Genomic DNA, 20253 nt, shown 5'->3' with positions numbered 1-20253 from the left:
AGACTGTGGGGACCCCCAACCAAACCCAGACGCTCAGCCCCCCTACCGCCCCCCTTTCCTTGACAATACAATAATGTAACTCTTACAACTGGATGGGTGAGGATCGGTCACAGCTTTATTAACTCTTTATACTCATTCCATTAGAAAGACATTTTATTTCTAAAATAATTCAGCTTGTTGCAGCATGCCCTGGGTCTCCACTCCGGCAACTTGGCCAACAAGTGTAACTCTCCAACATGTCCTTTCTATTTCCAGGCCACGGAGGATCCTGCGTACTCGTATGCAGGACTCTGACCCCCACCCATCACTCTTAACGCTTGTTCCACTCCGTCCTGGAGTCCTGACAGGAATATGTCCAGTCCAATATCCATTAAGTGAACACCGTCGGGCCGTATGAGCCCTGCTTTATCTCCTTCCAGTTGTCGGTGTCGTACCACTACACCGCCTCTGTATCTTCTAAATTTTGCCATCCGAATATTTATTACCCGCCTTGTCTGTTCGATGGCCGTGATGTCTCGCGCACCTTGCCATACCGCTATCGGCACAATCTCTGACCATACTATAGCTAGTTTTGTGAAAAATTCTCTGAAGCGCTCAGTGTCTAGTTTCATTATTGCCATTAGTTATGCGCTCTTGTGATGACCTAGGTTGTTTCCCCCGGCCTGTATAACTAAGATGACCAGACATCTTGCCTCTCTCCCTACCTTGATTACCTCCATTAGTACCTGTGGCCATAGCAGGCCTCTAATACCTCTCCAGTTGAAATATGTGTTATGAAACTCTAATTTCCTCCCGCCTGGGCGGACTTTCGCCCTTTAATCTGCCCAATATATATACGAGTGGCCTATCACCCACACTGTTGGCTTAGCGTCACCTGTAAAAGAAACAAACCACGTTAAGATAACAAGTCCGGTCTTATGTATCTTGCCAAACATGTGGATCACCATCTCTCTATCCTCTGAACTTCCGTTTCTGACAGTCCTGCTCTTGCTGCTTCTGTGGCCGCGCCTATACGGAATGAGTGTGTCCCGTAATCTTTGGGGTGGTTCCCTGCCGATGTTATGCATTTATTAAATATAGCTTGGAACTGGTATCTTGATAATGGCGTCCCATCAATGTGTGATAGGAACAAATTACTTTGTGATCTGATGGTTAGATATGGTTTTACTATTGTTACCCGACTCAGTGTACCGTTTGTGGGTTGTAGAAGTACCCAAGTGCCCCTGCCCGCTGGAACCATTTTCGATTTGTGTATGCGTAGACGTATTGCATTATTGCCTATGACTACGTCCTGGTGTAATAAGCCTCCACTGGTGCTAATTTTGGATTGAGGGACTAATTCGCTTATGCATAGCGCCCCGAAGAAGGCGATCACAAATGCAGTAGACAGTAGTGTTGCTTCAAATTGTGAGTGTCATGTTAATGGTGTTAGGGATATGATGTGAGAAATCAGTTTTAGTGACACGGGACGGGACGTCTACACTCCTGACTTGGCTGACCCCTTTTCCACCCTTTTATGGATTGTCTGATGATGAATCTTTGTCACATCTCCCCAATTCAGTAGTTGGAAGTGAAATGCTACTCCGGTCAGACACCGCTGCGCTGACGCCCCTGATATGTCCCTCATCATTAGCTGGTGGAGAAATTCTATGGTGACTTGTGATCTGGCTTGTTCACATTGGTCAACCCGTCTGCCTGCTACTAGTCGTGTCCACTCTTCCCATGCCTTACCGTATGCTTGCCACGTCAACGGGGCAACTGACGCTCTGATTAATGGCATCAACTATTCGCCACTAGATCCCATAGGGAAGGTGGGCAACTGTTGTCCCGATGGGTGGGCATTGTGGAAGAGCTCTGTGAAAATCTGCCAATTGAATTGTTATAAAGCGTTAGCAGCAGCTTTAGACCCCTCAGCATAGTGGCTAGCGCGGACCCATACATTGTGTTTTAGGCACAGGAATGCTAGCCTGGGTAGTAGGCCTAGCACTGGGAGAGACAATGATGCCATCTTATTAATGCAGTGCGCTAAGCTGGTGTTTTTTGTTATGAAGCGTATATTTTTGTAAGCCAGGAGCGCGCCCCATATTTCTATTGCTACCACTATTGGGAAGAAAAATTATTTTCAGGGCTAGATGCAGCGAAAAATTATTATTAATTGAAAAGCTGGTGGAGCTTGGTATAGATGGCCTAATACAATGAGACCCACACACTGCTAGAAGGCCAAATATTTTTTCAGAGTTAGATGCAGAAAAAAATTATATTCAGTTTGCAACCTGATGGAGGTCAGTATAGATGGACTAATAGAACAAGTCCCACACACTGCTAGAAGGCCAAATATTTTTTCAGAGGTAGATGCAGACAAAAAATTATTTTGAATTTGCAACCTGATGGAGGTCAGTATAGATGACTAATAGAAAAAGTCCCACACACTGCTAGAAGGCCAAATATTTTCTCAGTGCTAGATGCAGAAAAAAATTATATTCAGTTTGCAACCTTATAGAGGTCAGTATAGATGGACTAATAGAACAAGTCCCACACACAGCTAGAAGCCCAAATATTTTTTCAGAGGTAGATGCAGAAAAAAATTATATTCAGTTTGCAACCTGATGGAGGTCTGTATAGATGGATTAATAGAACAAGTCCCACACACAGCTAGAAGCCCAATATTTTTTCAGAGGTAGATGCAGAAAAAAATATATTCAGTTTGCAACCTGATGGAGGTCTGTATAGATGGATTAATAGAACAAGTCCCACACACAGCTAGAAGCCCAATATTTTTTCAGAGCTAGATGCAGAAAAAAATTATATTCAATTTGCAACCTGATGGAGGTCAGTATAGATGGACTAATAGAATGATGCTATGCCCAAAAGATTTTACTTCACTAGGTGCAGTAAAAAAATTGGTATTCTATACACAGGTGGTATATCTTGCAACACAGATAGGCTACTCCACTGACTAACACACTCTGCAATAGGCCAAAAAGGATTAGCTTTGCTAGATTCAGCCAAATGCTGTGAAAAAAACTTGCACAGCACTGGCACAGACCTGCCTGGCAAAAACTGATAGGAACTGATGTAACCTAGTCCTGAAAAGGACTCCAATTACAATTAGTCTTTACTCCCACAATCTATCTATTTAAGAGCACAGACCTGCCTGATAAAAGTCGTAGGAAATGCTGTAACCTAGTCCTTAAAAGGACTGCAATCACAACTATTCCCTACTCCCAAGCTATCTGTAGATTTGTGCGAAAATTGGCTTGAAATTAACAAGGTATAGCGCACACAGCAACAGCGGTGCCGTCTAACACGCAGCTGCAGCAGTGAGAAAATGGTGGCGACGGGGAAAATGGCTTGGTCTTATAGGGCAAGGACATGTGACATACACTGCCAATGACACATGCCCTTGCTTGTGTGAAAAAAAGCACTTCGCTCCGTGTGTGCGCTGCTGATAGGCTGACAGATTGCACCTCCCCACTGCAAATGCGGGAAAGAGAAAAAAAATGGAGATCTTCATTGTTCCTGCAGAGATCCATCCCCTGCCCCTCCCCCCACCCCGCTGTACACTCAAACTGCGTATTAACATTAATTTTCATCATTACTGAGAAAAAAATCCAGTTATGATTTTGGTGCACGAACAGTTATCGAACATAACCTCGAACAGCCGAATTTTTCTCAAATTGTTCGTGTTTGCCGAACGGCTCGAACACCGCCCAAAACAGCTCGAATTTGAGATTGGCGAACAGTTCGAGTAGAACAACGCTCATCTCTACTCCTGATGCTCTTCACTGAGTATCCCGTGGTCCCGAAGCATTTCCTTTGAAAAAATGAAGTGTCCAAACTACAGGTGGTGTAGCTTGCTTAACAGCCGGGATAATCCGCTGACTAGCAGACACTGCTACTAGGCACAAAGTATTTCCTGGGCTAGATGCAGTTAAAAATTTGTAATTAGATACTCTCGTTGGATGCTGAGAAAGCATTCCATACAGTCTCCTGGCACGCCATATATGATTCTCTTAAAAAGCTGGGGGTAGGGGTCTAGGGGACCCTTTTATAGCCAAAATCACGGCCCTGTATCGCAATACGTCACCTAGGCTGAAGATAAATGGAACTGTAGCACCCTGAGGGCTCGGTTGCTACAGAGGTATTGCACCTCACCCAGAGGTGTGATATCTCACTCTCAGGTAAGGATGTAGTGTGGATCAGGACCCGACACCTGCATGCATTACACCACATTGCCGTGGGGCAGGGCGACCAATATGCCCCTGAGATGGGCACGACAGTCCCTGTCCCTGGCTGGAGTGGGGGGAGGGAACACTGAGGAAGGGGAACCCTGTAGTGCAGGAGCAGGGAGGAAGCAGTTCCTGGGTGCATTGAGAAGGGAGTATAAAAGGTGGGCACCATCTTAGTTCAGTGCAGAGAAGTCTGAGCAGAAGTGGCAGGGAGCAGGGGCTCTGCATGAGCTCTGCTCCGGAGGCGGGCCTAGTAACAGAGGCCCAGGCCTGGAAGAGGGAGAAGGAAGGAAGAGGAGCGGAGAAGGCTCCAGGAACGAGGAACGAAGGGATCTCAGGGGTGCGGACGGGCGAGTCGCCACCGCACGCCCGAATCCACCTGCGTGGAGGGGTCAGGCCAAAGGGGGAGACCGGTCCCCGAAACTAGTGGAGGCAGGAAACGACCCTCAGCTAGAAACAGGAGGCTGTGACATTTTATGTGGCGCAGCCCCTCGCTACACCCGCTAGGAAGGCACCACATAGGGTCAGGGAAACTGGCACCAAGTTTACCAAGAGGAGGCCCGAGGCAGCCGGACAGAAGGGTTGGTAAGAAAGGCCAGACAAAGGACACACAAAGGGGGTCCTGTGAAGCACTCCAAAGTTATCTGGGAGTTGTCTGAGCCCCTCACCTGGTGAGCACAGTACGACGTGGGCAGCCGTTACCTGCAGACGTGGTCTGGATAATAAGAACTGTGAGTAAAGGCCCTGGACTGCATCACTGACTCCGTGTCATTACTGCTGCTGCCCTGCACCATCACCCCCATCCTCCGCATACACTGCCCTGAGACTATACTCCTCCCGTGGGGAGTTATGCTACGCTCTGCTGCACCCACAACACCAGCCTCAGCGGTCTGCCCTGGAGCGGCGGTTCACTCTGACCGCAATCCACGGGTGGCGTAGTCGGACATTTAAACATCAAAACCACATAAATAGTTCCGCCACTGGTTTGACCGCCCTGAGCCACGGAACCGGGTTGCCGCCACGGAGACTACCACCACCAGCATCCACCAAAAAGGGTCCGGCTCCGGGTGTCCCAAGGCCCAGGGGGCGCGTCAGAACATTTTCATCACCTTTCACAATCACCAATGGGACAAGGCAGGGATGTTCTCTGTCCCCTCTCTTATACATCCTAGTGACGGAGCACCTGCTCTCATCAATTCACCATAACCCCAATATTAGGTGGATTGAGGTGGGAGGCACCGAGTACAAGTGCTCTCTATTTGCTGATGATGTCCTAGCATATATCACTCAATCACATATATCCATCCATGCTGTTATGGCTGAAATAGATCACTTTGTTACATGGTCAAATTTTAAAATCAATGCAGCGAAGTCTGAGGCCCTCGATGTCTCCCTCCCCAAATCCATATAGGATTCCATCCAGTCCAACTTTCCCTTTGCCTGGCCCTCACAGGGTATCAAATACTTAGGAATTCCTATTCATAGAGACCTCTCCCATCTATGTTATCTTAATTTTGGGCCCTTTATTGAACAACTCCATACAGACCACGGTTGGCAAGTTAGAACTGTAAGATTCACTACGTGAACCACTGGTGTTTTGTGGAAAAGCACATGTACACTGTGTTCCAAATTATTATGCAAAAAGTGTTTAGGAGTGATAAGGGAAGAATTTGTTTGTTTGTCAGTTAAACTCATTGATGGTGATGTGTGTCAGGGCTCTTTATATCACTGTAAGCAATTGCAGACACCTGTGCTAATTAGTTTGGCAGGTGTGTCCAATGAAAGGCAAGACTACTTAAGAAGGCTGTCTCACATTATTAAGCAGCCTACATTTTCTGCCAAAATGGGAAAGAAAAAGGATGTGTCGGCTGCTGAGAAGGAACAAATTGTGGAGTGTTTAGGTCAAGGCATGACTACAATCAACATTGTGCGATGATCAGGATGAAGTGTCTTGGCAATCAAGAAGTATGTAGCTGATTCACAGTACACACGTGTGCGTGCTGATAAGGGCAAATTGAGGACTCTTTCCTACAGGCAATTACGTCAGGTTGAAAGAGCAGCGGCAAAAAAGCCTTGTCATAGCAGCAGACAAGTTTTTGAAGCTGCTTGTGCCTCCAACGTCCCCCGAACAACAAGATGCAGGGTCCTTCAGAGGTTTGCAGCTGTGCATACGCCATCCTGTCGACCTCCTCTATCCACTTCACACAAGCAGAAACGGCTCCAGTGGGCCAAACATTACATGAAGACTGATTTCAAAACTGTTTTGTTCACGGATGAGTGCCGTGCAGCGCTCGATGGTCCAGATGGATGGAGTGGAGGATGGCTGGTTGATGGACACCCCACGCAAACACGGCTACAGCGCCAACAAGGAGGAGGTGGAGTAATGTTTTGGGCTGGAATCATGGGGAGAGAGATTGTCGGCCCCTTTAGGATCCCTGAAGGCGCTAAAGATGAACTCCATAATGTATGTGGATTTTCTCAAACAGCACTTCCTGCCATGGTTCAAGAAGAAGAACCGTGTATTTCACAGCAAGATCATTTTTCTGCATGATAATGCACCATCTCATGCTGCACATAAAACATCTGCATCTCTGGCTGATATGGGCATAAAAGGGGACAAACTTATGGTGTGACCCCCATGCTCCCCTGACCTCTACCCCATTCAGAACCTTTGGAGCATCATTAAAAGGAGTGTCTATGATGGCGGGAGGCAGTTCACATCTAAGCAACAGCTCTGGGAGGGTATTCTGTCCTCATGCAAAACAATTGAAGCAGAAACCATCCAAAACCTGACAAATTCAATGGACGAGAGAGTTCAGAAGCTCCTTTCGAACAAGGGGTCCTATGTGAAAATGTAACATCACCTAGAATAAAGTTTTGAGTTGAAAACTGTTTGATTTCAGTTTCTAACAACCTGCTAATGCTTATAATTTCAAAAATGACCATTTTTTTGGTCTTTATTAAAATGAAAAGGTTGATCGAAAAGTTTGGGGGATCTAAGAGTGTGGCAACCCAGTAGTCATGATTACTTCGAATTCTGACAATATGAGGGTCATGCTGCAGGTAGTGCAGCAAGAAGGCACTTATGTGTCTTGCGCATCTCGGAGCCCCAAAATTATTTTCCGGGCTAGATGCAGCTAAAAATTATTATTAATTTTAAATCTGGTGAAGCTTTAGTATAGATGGCCTAATAGGATCAGTGCTGCACACTGCTACAAAGCCCAAATTATTTTCCAGTCAAGATACAGATAAACATGATTAGTAATTTTAAATCTGGTGGAGCTTATTATAGATGGTCTAATAGAATCAGTGCTGCACACTGCTACAAAGCCCAAATTATTTTCCAGCCAAGATACAGATAAACATGATTAGTAATTTGAAAGCTTAAAACGGTTGGTAGGGTGATTTTAACCAATCATCAAGCTTTTACTCTCCCCAGGATGACACAGGGGTAGAAAAGTCGTTTCGGATCCATGATTTGTTCATCTTTATGAACGTGAGTCTGTCTACATTATCAGTGGAGAGCCGCGTGCGCTTATCTGTCAGCACACCACCAGCAGCGCTGAACACACGTTCAGACAGAACGCTGGCTGCGGGGCATGACAAGATCTCCAAGGCGTAAGTGGCTAGCTCCGGCCATTTATCCAGATTGGAAGCCCAAAAAGAGCAAGGGTCCAGTGACACAGTCGTGGCTTCAACGTTTACTTGGAGATACTCCTGTACCATCGTCTCTAGGCGTTGACTATGTGTCAGACTTCTTGTCTCCTGTGGCCTTGCAAAGGATGGGCTAAAAAAGTGGTGAAATGATTCCGCAAAATTGATGTTACCAGCAGATACTGTGGTTCTGTTACGGTTTGAGTGCTGAACAGTTGACGGTCCCACGGTTGGCAAGTTGGAACTACGTGCACCACTGGTATTTTGTTGAAAAGCACATGTAAGATTCTGCAACAGTCTCTGCTGATACTCCTGCATGCGTGCATCCCTTTCTATGGCAGGAATAATTTCTGAAAATTTACTTTTGTACCGGGGATCTAACAGTGTGGCAACCCAGTAGTCAGGATTATTTCTAATTCTCACAATTCGAGGGTCATGTTGCAGGTAGTGCAGCAAGAAGGCACTCATGTGTGTTGCGCATCCAGGAGCACCAAGTCCCTGTTGTGTTGGTGGCGAGGTAACAATCATGCTTCCTTCCTCTGTCCTCTCCCCCCAACCTCGCACAACAGAAATGTGATCAAGGTCTCCCTCATCTGATGAGTCTTCCATCAGTTCGTCCTCCACTTCTTCCTGGGCTCCTGCACCTTCCTCACTAGTTTGGCTGCTACCATGCGCCCTGGTAAAACCATCTCCCCCACCCTCACATGCCTGCCGCCTTGGTGCTGCCGACCATCTGGACCTTGCAGATGTTAGCCCTTCCGCATACAACTCCTCCTCCTCTACTTCCTCCACCTCCTCTTGTGCCACCACCTGACTCCGAATTCTGTTTAACATGTGCTCCAGCATGTAAATCACCGGAATAGTCATGCTGATAAATGCATCGTCAGCAGTAAACATCTTCGTCGCCATTTCAAAACTGTGCAGAAGGGTGCATAGGTCCCTGATCTGAGACCACTCCTCCAGCGTGATTTGCCCCACCTCTGGATCTCGTTGGCCCAGGCTATACGTCAGAACGTATTGCACCAGGGCTTGTCGGTGCTGCCACAGTCGCTGCAACATGTGCAGAGTTGAATTCCACCGGGTAGGCACATCGCATTTTAGCCGGTGAAGTGGCAGGCCCAACGACTTCTGTAGAGATGTAAGTCGCTGAGCTGCGAGATGCGAACGGCGAAAGTGAGCACACAGCGACCGTGCCCTCTGCAGAAGGCCATCTAGTCTGGGATAGTGGGCTAAAAATTGCTGGACAACCAGGTTCAACACGTGAGCCATACAAGGCACGTGTGTGACATTGCCCCGGCGAAGGGCCGCACCCAGGTTTGCAGCATTGTCGCACACGGCCTTCCCTGGTTTCAGGTCCAGTGGAGACAACCATTCATGAAATTGGTTCTCCAGAGCTGACCACAACTCCTCAGCTGTGTGACTCACATTTCCCAGACATTCCAATGTAAAAACCGCCTGATGACGTTGAGCCCTACTGCCAGCATAGTAAGGAGGTGTGAAGGATCCCTTCTGCGCAGTTAGAAAGCTTGTGGCATGACCAGACAGGCTTTGGGTGCAGGTGGAAGACCGAGAGGAGGTTGAGGAGGCAGAAGCAGTGGAGGAACTTTGACATAAAGAGGATTGACGCACAACTCGTGGGGACGGCAAGACTTGGACAGCAGCCCCTTGTCCTGCTGTCACCATAGTTACCCAGTGCCCTGTCAGCGACATGTAACGCCCCTGTCCATGCCTACTCGTCCAAGTGTCTGTGGTGAAATGCACCCTGTCACACACAGAGTTTCTCAAAGAAGTGGTGATGTTGTGTGCGACATGCTGGTGGAGCGCAGGCACACCTTTCTTTGAGAAGTAGTGCCGACTGGGCATCTGGTACTGGGGCACTGCGACGGACATAAGGTCTCGAAAATCCTCTGTGTCCACCAGGCGGAAAGGCAGCATTTCTGTAGCCAAGAACTTGCAGATGGTGAAATTCAACCTCTTAGCTTTCTCATGGCTAGGAGGAAATGGTCTTTTACTTGTCCACATCTGAGGGACCGAGGGCTGGCTATTGTGCTTAGACGGGGTTGATAAGGGTGTCCCCGGCAAACTGCCGGTCTGTGAGGAAGATGCAGGCGGACATGTTAGGTTGCCTTGATCCAAAGGTGGTGCTATCGATGTCGGACAGCGCTCAACACCAGCTGGTGTTACCACCTCCAAAGAAAATGATGACCTGCCAATCACGCTGGCTGTTGCGGGTAAAGAGGTGGCAGGTCTGCGCCCCAAAACAGGTGTGACTGCTGTCCCCCCAGTCACAGAGGATGAAGAGGCCGCGGATGCACAAGATATGGCAGACGGTGGTTGGCCCGGCCGGCTAGGCCGCATTGTAGCACACTGAGCTTCCCACTGCAACTTATGCTTCATGTCCATGTGCCGGTTCATGCATGAAGTACTCAAACTATGTCTTTTTTGGCCTCTACTTAGCTTTTGCTGACAAATGTTACAGATAACACGAGTTGGGTCATCTTTATCGATCTGAAAAAATGCCCAGGCTATGCAAGGCTTAGCACCCATGCGACCTGAAGAGCCACCACGACTTGTGGTGAGAGGCAGAGTTGTGTTTGAGGATGCAGTTGTTGACGTGCTTCCAGTACTACGTCTCTGTCCAGGAAGGCGCAACCTGACCTCGTCGTCACTAGCATCTTCCTCCACCTCCTCTGCTGACCTCATCTCTTGGCTGACTGTGGGTTGACAGTAAGTGGTATCTCCAACCTCATCATCATCACCCTGTGCGTTATCACACCCGTCGTCCTCAGAGCCAACCTGTTCCTGCCCTGACAAAAAACTAAAGTTGTCGCTCCAATCAGGTATTTGAGTCTTATCATCGTCTTCCTCATTGTCTCCACCAACAGGAGTTACAGTTTGGGAATGAGGGTCTACATTATGGTCAGAACCTTCTGCGTCTGGTCCTGGATCCGACTCATAAAGATTCTGGGCATCAGTGCAGATCATTTCCTCGTCTGGATTCACAGAAGCGCTGGAGTCGACCTCTGATTCCCAGGCTATAGTATGAGTAAACAGCTCTGCAGACTCAACCATCTGTTCTACCTCATACTCAGACGGGCAGCTGGAGATTTGGGAGCTGTGAGGAAGCAAGTGCGATTGGGGTGACACCTTTGAGGACTGGAGTATTTGTGATGTTGAAGTTGATGTGGAGGAGAGCCCACTTAAAGGAGCACTTGATATCCGTTGAAGCACCTGCTGTTTTTGTGCCTCATCTGGAATTTGTAGCGATTGGCGTGGCCGTAAGAAAGGGATCTTATCACATTGTTAGCTAAAAGAAGTAGACATTTTAGTTTGGCTGGAAGATGGTCTTTCTTCTGCAGATGTTACTGTTGCTTTAACACCTACCCCACGGACACAACCTTTTTTCCCCTTCCCAACACGCCTATTCCCCTTTCCACCAGCAGCAGGTCTTTTTCCACTCATTTTGGTGGTTAACTAATTAACAACTCTGGAGTTGTTTGCACAAAAAAACAATGGATGGGAACCGAGCAGAGCTGAGTGGCCAAACTGTGGTATTAGGCCAAAACTATTGGCTGGGTTAGATGCAGAAAAAAATTATATTCAATTTGCAACCTGATGGAGGTCAGTATAGATGGACTAATAGAGAAAGTCCCACACACTGCTAGAAGGCCAAATATTTTTTCAGAGCTAGATGCAGAAAAAAATATATTCAGTTTGCAACCTGATGGAGGTCAGTATAGATGGACTAATACAACAAGTCCCACACACAGCTAAAAGCCCAATATTTTTTCAGAGGTAGATGCAGAAAAAAATATATTCAGTTTGCAACCTGATGGAGGTCTGTATAGATGGATTAATAGAACAAGTCCCACACACAGCTAGAAGCCCAATATTTTTTCAGAGGTAGATGCAGAAAAAAATATATTCAGTTTGCAACCTGATGGAGGTCAGTATAGATGGACTAATACAACAAGTCCCACACACAGCTAGAAGCCCAATATTTTTTCAGAGGTAGATGCAGAAAAAAATATATTCAGTTTGCAACCTGATGGAGGTCTGTATAGATGGATTAATAGAACAAGTCCCACACACAGCTAGAAGCCCAATATTTTTTCAGAGGTAGATGCAGAAAAAAATATATTCAGTTTGCAACCTGATGGAGGTCAGTATAGATGGACTAATACAACAAGTCCCACACACAGCTAGAAGCCCAATATTTTTTCAGAGGTAGATGCAGAAAAAAATATATTCAGTTTGCAACCTGATGGAGGTCTGTATAGATGGATTAATAGAACAAGTCCCACACACAGCTAGAAGCCCAATATTTTTTCAGAGGTAGATGCAGAAAAAAATATATTCAGTTTGCAACCTGATGGAGGTCAGTATAGATGGACTAATACAACAAGTCCCACACACAGCTAGAAGCCCAATATTTTTTCAGAGGTAGATGCAGAAAAAAATATATTCAGTTTGCAACCTGATGGAGGTCTGTATAGATGGATTAATAGAACAAGTCCCACACACAGCTAGAAGCCCAATATTTTTTCAGAGGTAGATGCAGAAAAAAATATATTCAGTTTGCAACCTGATGGAGGTCTGTATAGATGGACTAATACAACAAGTCCCACACACAGCTAGAAGCCCAATATTTTTTCAGAGGTAGATGCAGAAAAAAATATATTCAGTTTGCAACCTGATGGAGGTCAGTATAGATGGACTAATACAACAAGTCCCACACACAGCTAGAAGCCCAATATTTTTTCAGAGGTAGATGCAGAAAAAAATATATTCAGTTTGCAACCTGATGGAGGTCTGTATAGATGGATTAATAGAACAAGTCCCACACACAGCTAGAAGCCCAATATTTTTTCAGAGGTAGATGAAGAAAAAAATATATGCAGTTTGCAACCTGATGGAGGTCAGTATAGATGGACTAATACAACAAGTCCCACACACAGCTAGAAGCCCAATATTTTTTCAGAGCTAGATGCAGAAAAAAATTATATTCAATTTGCAACCTGATGGAGGTCAGTATAGATGGACTAATAGAATGATGCTATGCCCAAAAGATTTTACTTCACTAGGTGCAGTAAAAAAATGGTATTCTATACACAGGTGGTATATCTTGCAACACAGATAGGCTACTCCACTGACTAACACACTCTGCAGTAGGCCAAAAAGGATTAGCTTTGCTAGATTCAGCCAAATGCTGTGAAAAAACTTGCACAGCACTGGCACAGACCTGCCTGGCAAAAACTGATAGGAACTGATGTAACCTAGTCCTGAAAAGGACTCCAATTACAATTAGTCTTTACTCCCACAATCTATCTATTTAAGAGCACAGACCTGCCTGATAAAAGTCGTAGGAAATGCTGTAACCTAGTCCTTAAAAGGACTGCAATCACAACTATTCCCTACTCCCAAGCTATCTGTAGATTTGTGCGAAAATTGGCTTGAAATTAACAAGGTATAGCGCACACAGCAACAGCGGTGCCGTCTAACACGCAGCTGCAGCAGTGAGAAAATGGTGGCGACGGGGAAAATGGCTTGGTCTTATAGGGCAAGGACATGTGACATACACTGCCAATGACACATGCCCTTGCTTGTGTGAAAAAAAGCACTTCGCTCCGTGTGTGCGCTGCTGATAGGCTGACAGATTGCACCTCCCCACTGTAAATGCGGGAAAGAGAAAAAAAAAATGGAGATCTTCATTGTTCCTGCAGAGATCCATCCCCTGCCCCTCCCCCCACCCCGCTGTACACTCAAACTGCGTATTAACATTAATTTTCATCATTACTGAGAAAAAATCCAGTTATGATTTTGGTGCACGAACAGTTATCGAACATAACCTCGAACAGCCGAATTTTTCTCAAATTGTTCGTGTTCGCCGAACGGCTCGAACACCGCCCAAAACAGCTCGAATTTGAGATTGGCGAATAGTTCGAGTAGAACAACACTCATCTCTAGTGACAATGGCCGGAACCTGGTGGTGGCTCTGAGGCGAGGCAAACTCACACACATGCCATGCCTGGCCCAATACATTTGAGAGAGACACAAATGCAATCGAGCAGAGGAAAAGTGTCAAAGTTCTGGGACAGTTTTCTTAGACCCTCTCATCTCACAAGCCATGGTACGTGGGGTACTCTCTCAAGGAGGAAAAGTTGCGGAAGATGCTGAGGGAGTACCTTGCCGACCGTACCAACGTCCTCTGTGATTCCTTTGTGCCTTATAATTATTGGGTATCCAAGCTGGACACGTGGCGTGAACTGGCTCTCTGCGCCTTGGAGGTCCTGGCCTGCCCTGCCGCTAGCGTTTTGTCAGAGTCGGTTTTTAGTGCCGCCGGTGGAATTATAACCGATAGGCGCATCCACATGTCAACTGAAAATGCTGACAGACTGACTCTTATAAAAGAGCTGGATTGGGCCAGACTTCTCAACACTACCGAATGACAGCAGCGTAAAATAAACTCAAATACAGTGTCTTTTTTCGGGGAGGTTTAACTTTATTCCCATGCACCTCTGTCTTCACACCCAGACATGGGTATACGCTTCCTGATTTTGTCTATTTGCTCTTGTCCTCCTCCTTCTCCGCATCCTCATCTTCCACCACCATATCACCACCATGTACCATATGAACATACACACGTGGTCAAAATTGCTGGTACCCCTCGTTTAATGAAAGAAAAACCCACAATAGTCACAGAAATAATTTAAATCTGACAAAATTAATAATAAATTAAAAATCTATGAAAATGAACAAATGAAAGTCAGACATTGCTTTTCAACCCTGCTTCCACAGAATTAAAAAAAAATTAAACTCATGAAATAGGCCTGAACAGAAATGATGGTACTTCTGAAAATAATGTGGCAAAAGGGACATTTTAAATCAAGTTGTGTCCACTAATTAGCATCACAGGTGTCTACAATCTTGTAATCAGTCAGTGGGCCTGTATATAGGGCTACAGATACTCACTGTGCTGTTTTGTGACATGGTGTGTACCACACTCAACATGGCAAAGGAAAGAGTTGTCTCAGGAGATTAGAAAGAAAATTATAGACAAGCATGTTAAAGGTAAAGGTTATAAGACCATCTCCAAGCAGCTTGATGTTCCTGTGACTACAGTTGCACATATTATTCAGAAATTTAAGATCCATGAGACTGTAGCCAACCTTCCTGGATGAGGAAAATTGATGATAAATCAAAGAGACGGATAATACGAATGGTAACAAAAGAGCCCAGGAAAACTTCTAAATAAATTAAAGGTGAACTTCAAGCCCAAGGAACATCAGTGTCACCATCTGTTGTTGTTTGATCCAAAGTGGACTTCATGGGAGACGACCAAGGAGAACACCATTGTTGAAAAAAAATTAAAAAAAAAGCCAGACTTAAATTTGCCAAACTACATGTTGACAAGCCACAAAGCATCTGGGAGAATGTCCTAAGGACAGATGAGACAAAGATGGAAGTTTTTGGCAAGGCACATCAGCTTTATGTTCACAGACGGAATAATGAAGCATATCAAGAAAAGAACACTGTCCCTACTGTGAAACATGGAGGAGTCTCTGTTATGTTCCTCGGCTGCTTTGTTGCATATAGCACAGGGTGTCTTGAATCTGTGCAGGGTACAATGAAATCTCAAGACTATCAAGGCATTCTAGAGAGAAATGTGCTGCCCAGTGTCAGAAAGCTTGGTCTCAGTCGCAGGTCATGGGTCTTGCAACAGGATAATGACCCAAAACACACAGCTAAAAACACCCAAGAATGGTTAAGAGGAAAACATTGGACTATTGCGAAGTGGCCTTCTATGAGCCCTGACCTAAATCCTATTGAGCATCTTTGGAAAGAGCTCAAACATGCCGTCTGGAAAAGGCAACCTTCAAACACGAGACAACTGGAGCAGTTTGCTCATGAGGAGTGGGCCAAAATACCTGTCGAGAGGTGCAGAAGTCTCATTGACAGTTACAGGAGTTTGATTGCAGTGATTGCCTCAAAAGGTTGTTCAACAAAATATTAAGTTAAGAAGAACCATCATTTCTGTCCAGGCCTATTTCATGAGTTTAATTTTTTTTTAAATTCTTTGGAAACAGGGTTGAAAAGCAATGTCTGACTTTCATTTGTTCATTTTCAAAGATTTTTAATTTATTATTACTTTTGTCAGATTCAAGTTATTTCTGTGACCATTGTGGGTTTTTCTTTCATTAACACCTTCATGACTGGAGCATTTTCCGTTTTTGCGTTTTCGTATTTTGCTCCCCTTGTTTCCAGAGCCAGAACTTTTTTATTTTTTGTTCAGTATAGCCATGTGTGGGCTTATTTTTTACGGAACAAGTTGTACTTTTAAACGCCATCACTGGTTTTACCATATTGTGTACTGGAAAACGGGAAAAAAAATCCAAGTGCGGTGAAATTGCAAAAAAATGCAATTCCACAGTTGTATTTTTTTTTTTTTTACCACGTTCACTGAATGCTAAAACAGACCTGCCATTATTATTCTCCAGGTCATTACAAGTTCGCAGACCCCAAATATGTATAGTTTTTTTTTTATTTAAGTGGTAAAAAAAATTCCAAAGTTTGCTAAAAAAAAAAAAATGGCGGCATTTTCCGAGATCCATTTTTCAGGATTTGCGGCCGGGTGAGGGCTTATTTTTTGCGTGCCGGGCTGACGTTTTTATTGATACCATTTTGGGGTAGATTCGATGTTTTGATTGTCCGTTATTGAATTTCATTGCAATGTTGTGGCGACCAAAAAAACGTAATTCTGGCATTTGGAATTTTTTCTCGTTACACCGTTTACCGATCAGATTAATTCTTTTTTTATATTGATATATCGGGCGATTCTGAACGCGGCGATATCAAATATGCGTATGTGTTTTTTTTTTAATTATTTTATTTTGAATGGGGCACAAGGGGGGTGATTTAAACTTTTATATTTTTTTAATTTTTTAAATATTTTTAAAAACATTTTTTTACACTTTTTGCATGCTTCTATACTCTCCATAAGAGACTAGAAGCAGCAGCAGTCTGATTGCCTCTGCTACATAGAGGCTATGAGCAGATCGCCTCTATGTAGTAGAAAGGCTCATGTGCTACGAGCGCCAACCACTAGGTGGCGCTCATAGCAATCTTTATATCACAACCACAAGTTGTCATGCCCATGCATCGGTGACCCGCGATCACGTGAAAGGGTCACCGATGGGCGAGGCTAATGCCACACTTTCGGTGCAGTGATGTTAAATGTCGCTGTCAGCGGCATTTATCTGGTTAACAGCCGCGGTGGATCGCTGTAAGAATCAGCTGACATGTGCCCGGTTCAGTACGGGCTCACCGCCGGAGCCAGTGCTGAACCGGGGGTGCCGACGTAGTGCGTACTATTACGTACCATGTCGGAAAGGGGTTAAACGAGGGGTACCAACAATTTTGACCACTTGTGTATCTACGTCTCGTGCAAGGGACATTGGAGTTCCTCCAAATTTTTGGCAGCTGTTGCTTCACTGCATAGGCAAACAGTATGGGAGACACACTTCCTATTAATGGGAACATTGTTTTCAGGAGGCCCACTGACCTCTACGTCTCTTGCAAGGGGCATTGGAATGCCTCCAAATTTTTGGCAGCCATTGCTTCACTGCATAGGCAAACAGTATGGGAGACACAATTCCTAATAATGGGAGCATTTCTTGCAGGAGGCCCTCCAACCTCTACGTCTCTTGCAAGGGGCATTGTAGTACCTCCCAATTTTTGGCAGCAGTTGCTTCGCTGCATAGGCAAACAGTACGGGAGAAACACTTCCTAATAATGGGAGCATTTTTTGCAGGAGGCCCTCTGACCTCTACGTCTCTTGCAGGGAGCATTGGAGTGCCTCCAAATTTTTGGCAGCCGTTGCTTCGCTGTATAAGCAAACAGTATGGGAGACCAACTTCCTAATATTGGGAACATTGTTTTCAGGAGGCCCTCCGACCTCTACGTCTCTTGCAAGGGGCATTGGAGTTCCTCCAAATTTTTGGCAGCCGTTGCTTCGCTGTATAGGCAAACAGTATGTGACACCCATTTCCTAATAAGGCTATGTGCCCACGATGCAGAAATGCTGCATATTTTTTTCGCTTCTCTCTGGCAGGAAAAACGCATGCTGATTTTACATGCGTTTTTCCCGCCAGGTAGAAGCGTTTGTCAAGCGTTTTTGCATGCATTTCTGCATGCGGGTTATCAAGCGCTTTTCCATGCGATTTTAGCATCACTTGGAAAAGTGCTTGAAAACCTGTTCCTGTTCACACTATATAAATCCATGCAACCGGCATGGATTTGTAGTAGTGTGACCAAGTTAGTTAAAAAAAAGAATAAGAATGGTAAAAAATAAAAAATAAAAATTATACTCACCTTCCAATGTCCTCCCGGTGTTTTCTCCGCTCTGTCCGGTGTCTTGGGCGGCTCACGGTGGTGTGAAGGAGCTGCGGTGACGTCATTGAGTCATGTGTCAGGTCAAATGACTCAATGATGTCATGGCAGGTCCTTCACAACACCGCGAGCCATACAGCAGACCAGACGGAGCGGAGAAAACACCGTGAGGACATTAGAAGGTGAGTATAATCTTTATTTTTTATTTTTAATTCTTTTTTTTACAGGTACTATGGTACCTGGGTCTGGAGGAGAGTCTCATTTTCTCCAAACCTGGGTACCATCCGCACAAAGAAACGTATATTATCTGTGTGTACAAATGTACTGACACGGATAATATGCGTTTCAATGCAAGTCAATGGCGGCAATTACACTTCATGTCTGCAAAATTAATGGACTGTTAGGATTTGAACCTGTGACCCATTGCTTGCTAGTCTGTCCTTTGATGTGGAGCTATTCGGAACTTGTTTAACTCCTGCCTGAAACCATATGAACTTAGTCTGGGATAGAGATCATCACCTGCTCTGCTGATTGTTCCCGCCCTGATTGAGATTGATTGGACCTGCTATATATACCTGGCCCTGTGCAGCTTCCTGTTGCTGAGTATTGTGGTGCTCAGTCTAACTGAGTGAAGCATTATCTGAGCTCTTGATTTGGAAGGTGTTCTGCTGGTGCTTTCCTGCTTCTTGTGAAGACTCTGCTGTTCCTACCTCGAACTTCTATTGCCTAAACGAACCTGGTGCTCGTGTGTGATCCTGGCCGGCCCTTGCTCGGGCAGGCCCCTGCATCTGCTGACATAGTGAACTACTACCGCGATATACTGCATCTGCTGACATAGTGAACTACTACCGCCATATACTGCATCTGCTGACATAGTGAACTACTACCACCATATTCTGCATCTCCAGAAGTCTTCCCACGGTCAGGTCACCTGTACACATCTGCTCCGGCCACTGACCTCCAGTCCAGTATCGCCAGTAACGTGACAGAATACTCAGCCTCTCAAAAATGGAGGCCGCTGGGGCAGAAACTATGGAGACACGTGTCAGAAAACTGCAGGGTGCAATATCCAGTCTGCACGCCGAACAGATGAATGGAAAATCACGGGTAGACGCATTTATTGTACAGAGCGATCATAATGTTCAGAATCACCAACAAGCTATCCAAGATCTGCAGAATGCGGTACAAGTGTTGACTGCTCGAATTACACAGCTAGAAGGACAAGCTTCCGTCTCGGCGTCTGCCATGCCCCCCAAGCTACCACCTTTTCGTTTTGGCGGTGATCGAGACAAATTTCGTGGATTTTTGAATCAATGCTACCTGTTCTTCGATACACATGCTAATCAGTTCCCGACCGATAGGTCAAAGGTGTTATGCATCATTATGCTGTTAACCCACAAAGCGATCGCTTGGGCTAATCCTCTGATTGAGACTCGGGACGCACGTTTAGACAATTTGAATGAGTTTATTCGAGCGATGCAGCAGATGTTTGATGACCCAAATCGTGCAACTACAGCTGAATCAACATTGCTGGCATTACGACAAGGCAAACGTCCCGTCGCAGAGTATGCTATGGAGTATAGGAGGTGGGCCGTCAACACCGAATGGAATAATGCAGCAAAGGTAACTTTCTTTAAAAGAGGACTTTCTAGTGCAGTAAAGGACGAACTTGCCCGTGAAGAGACCCCTTCGGATCTGGATGATTTTATCAAGCATTTCATCCGGGTTGACACCCGTCTGTCTGAACGACGACAAGAGAAGTGGGCCTCCATGAATCGTTCAACTAACTCGTATAACTCCTCCCTGCCATCGGTCACTAAAGAAGTGCGTAGCCGAAATTTCTGAGATACAGAATTAGAGCCAATGCAAGTGGGTGCGATCCAGAGACTAGCGAGTGCAGAACGAAGAGAACAGAGATTTAAAGAGAATCTATGTTTGTACTGCGGGGAAGCAGGAAATTTTCTCATTAACTGTCCAAGTC

This window comes from Phyllobates terribilis, unplaced genomic scaffold (genome assembly GCF_046119375.1).
Source record: "Phyllobates terribilis strain yellow unplaced genomic scaffold, ASM4611937v1 Scaffold_3__8_contigs__length_932513732, whole genome shotgun sequence".
Classification (NCBI taxonomy): domain Eukaryota; kingdom Metazoa; phylum Chordata; class Amphibia; order Anura; family Dendrobatidae; genus Phyllobates; species Phyllobates terribilis.
This window is presented reverse-complemented; position numbering follows the sequence as displayed.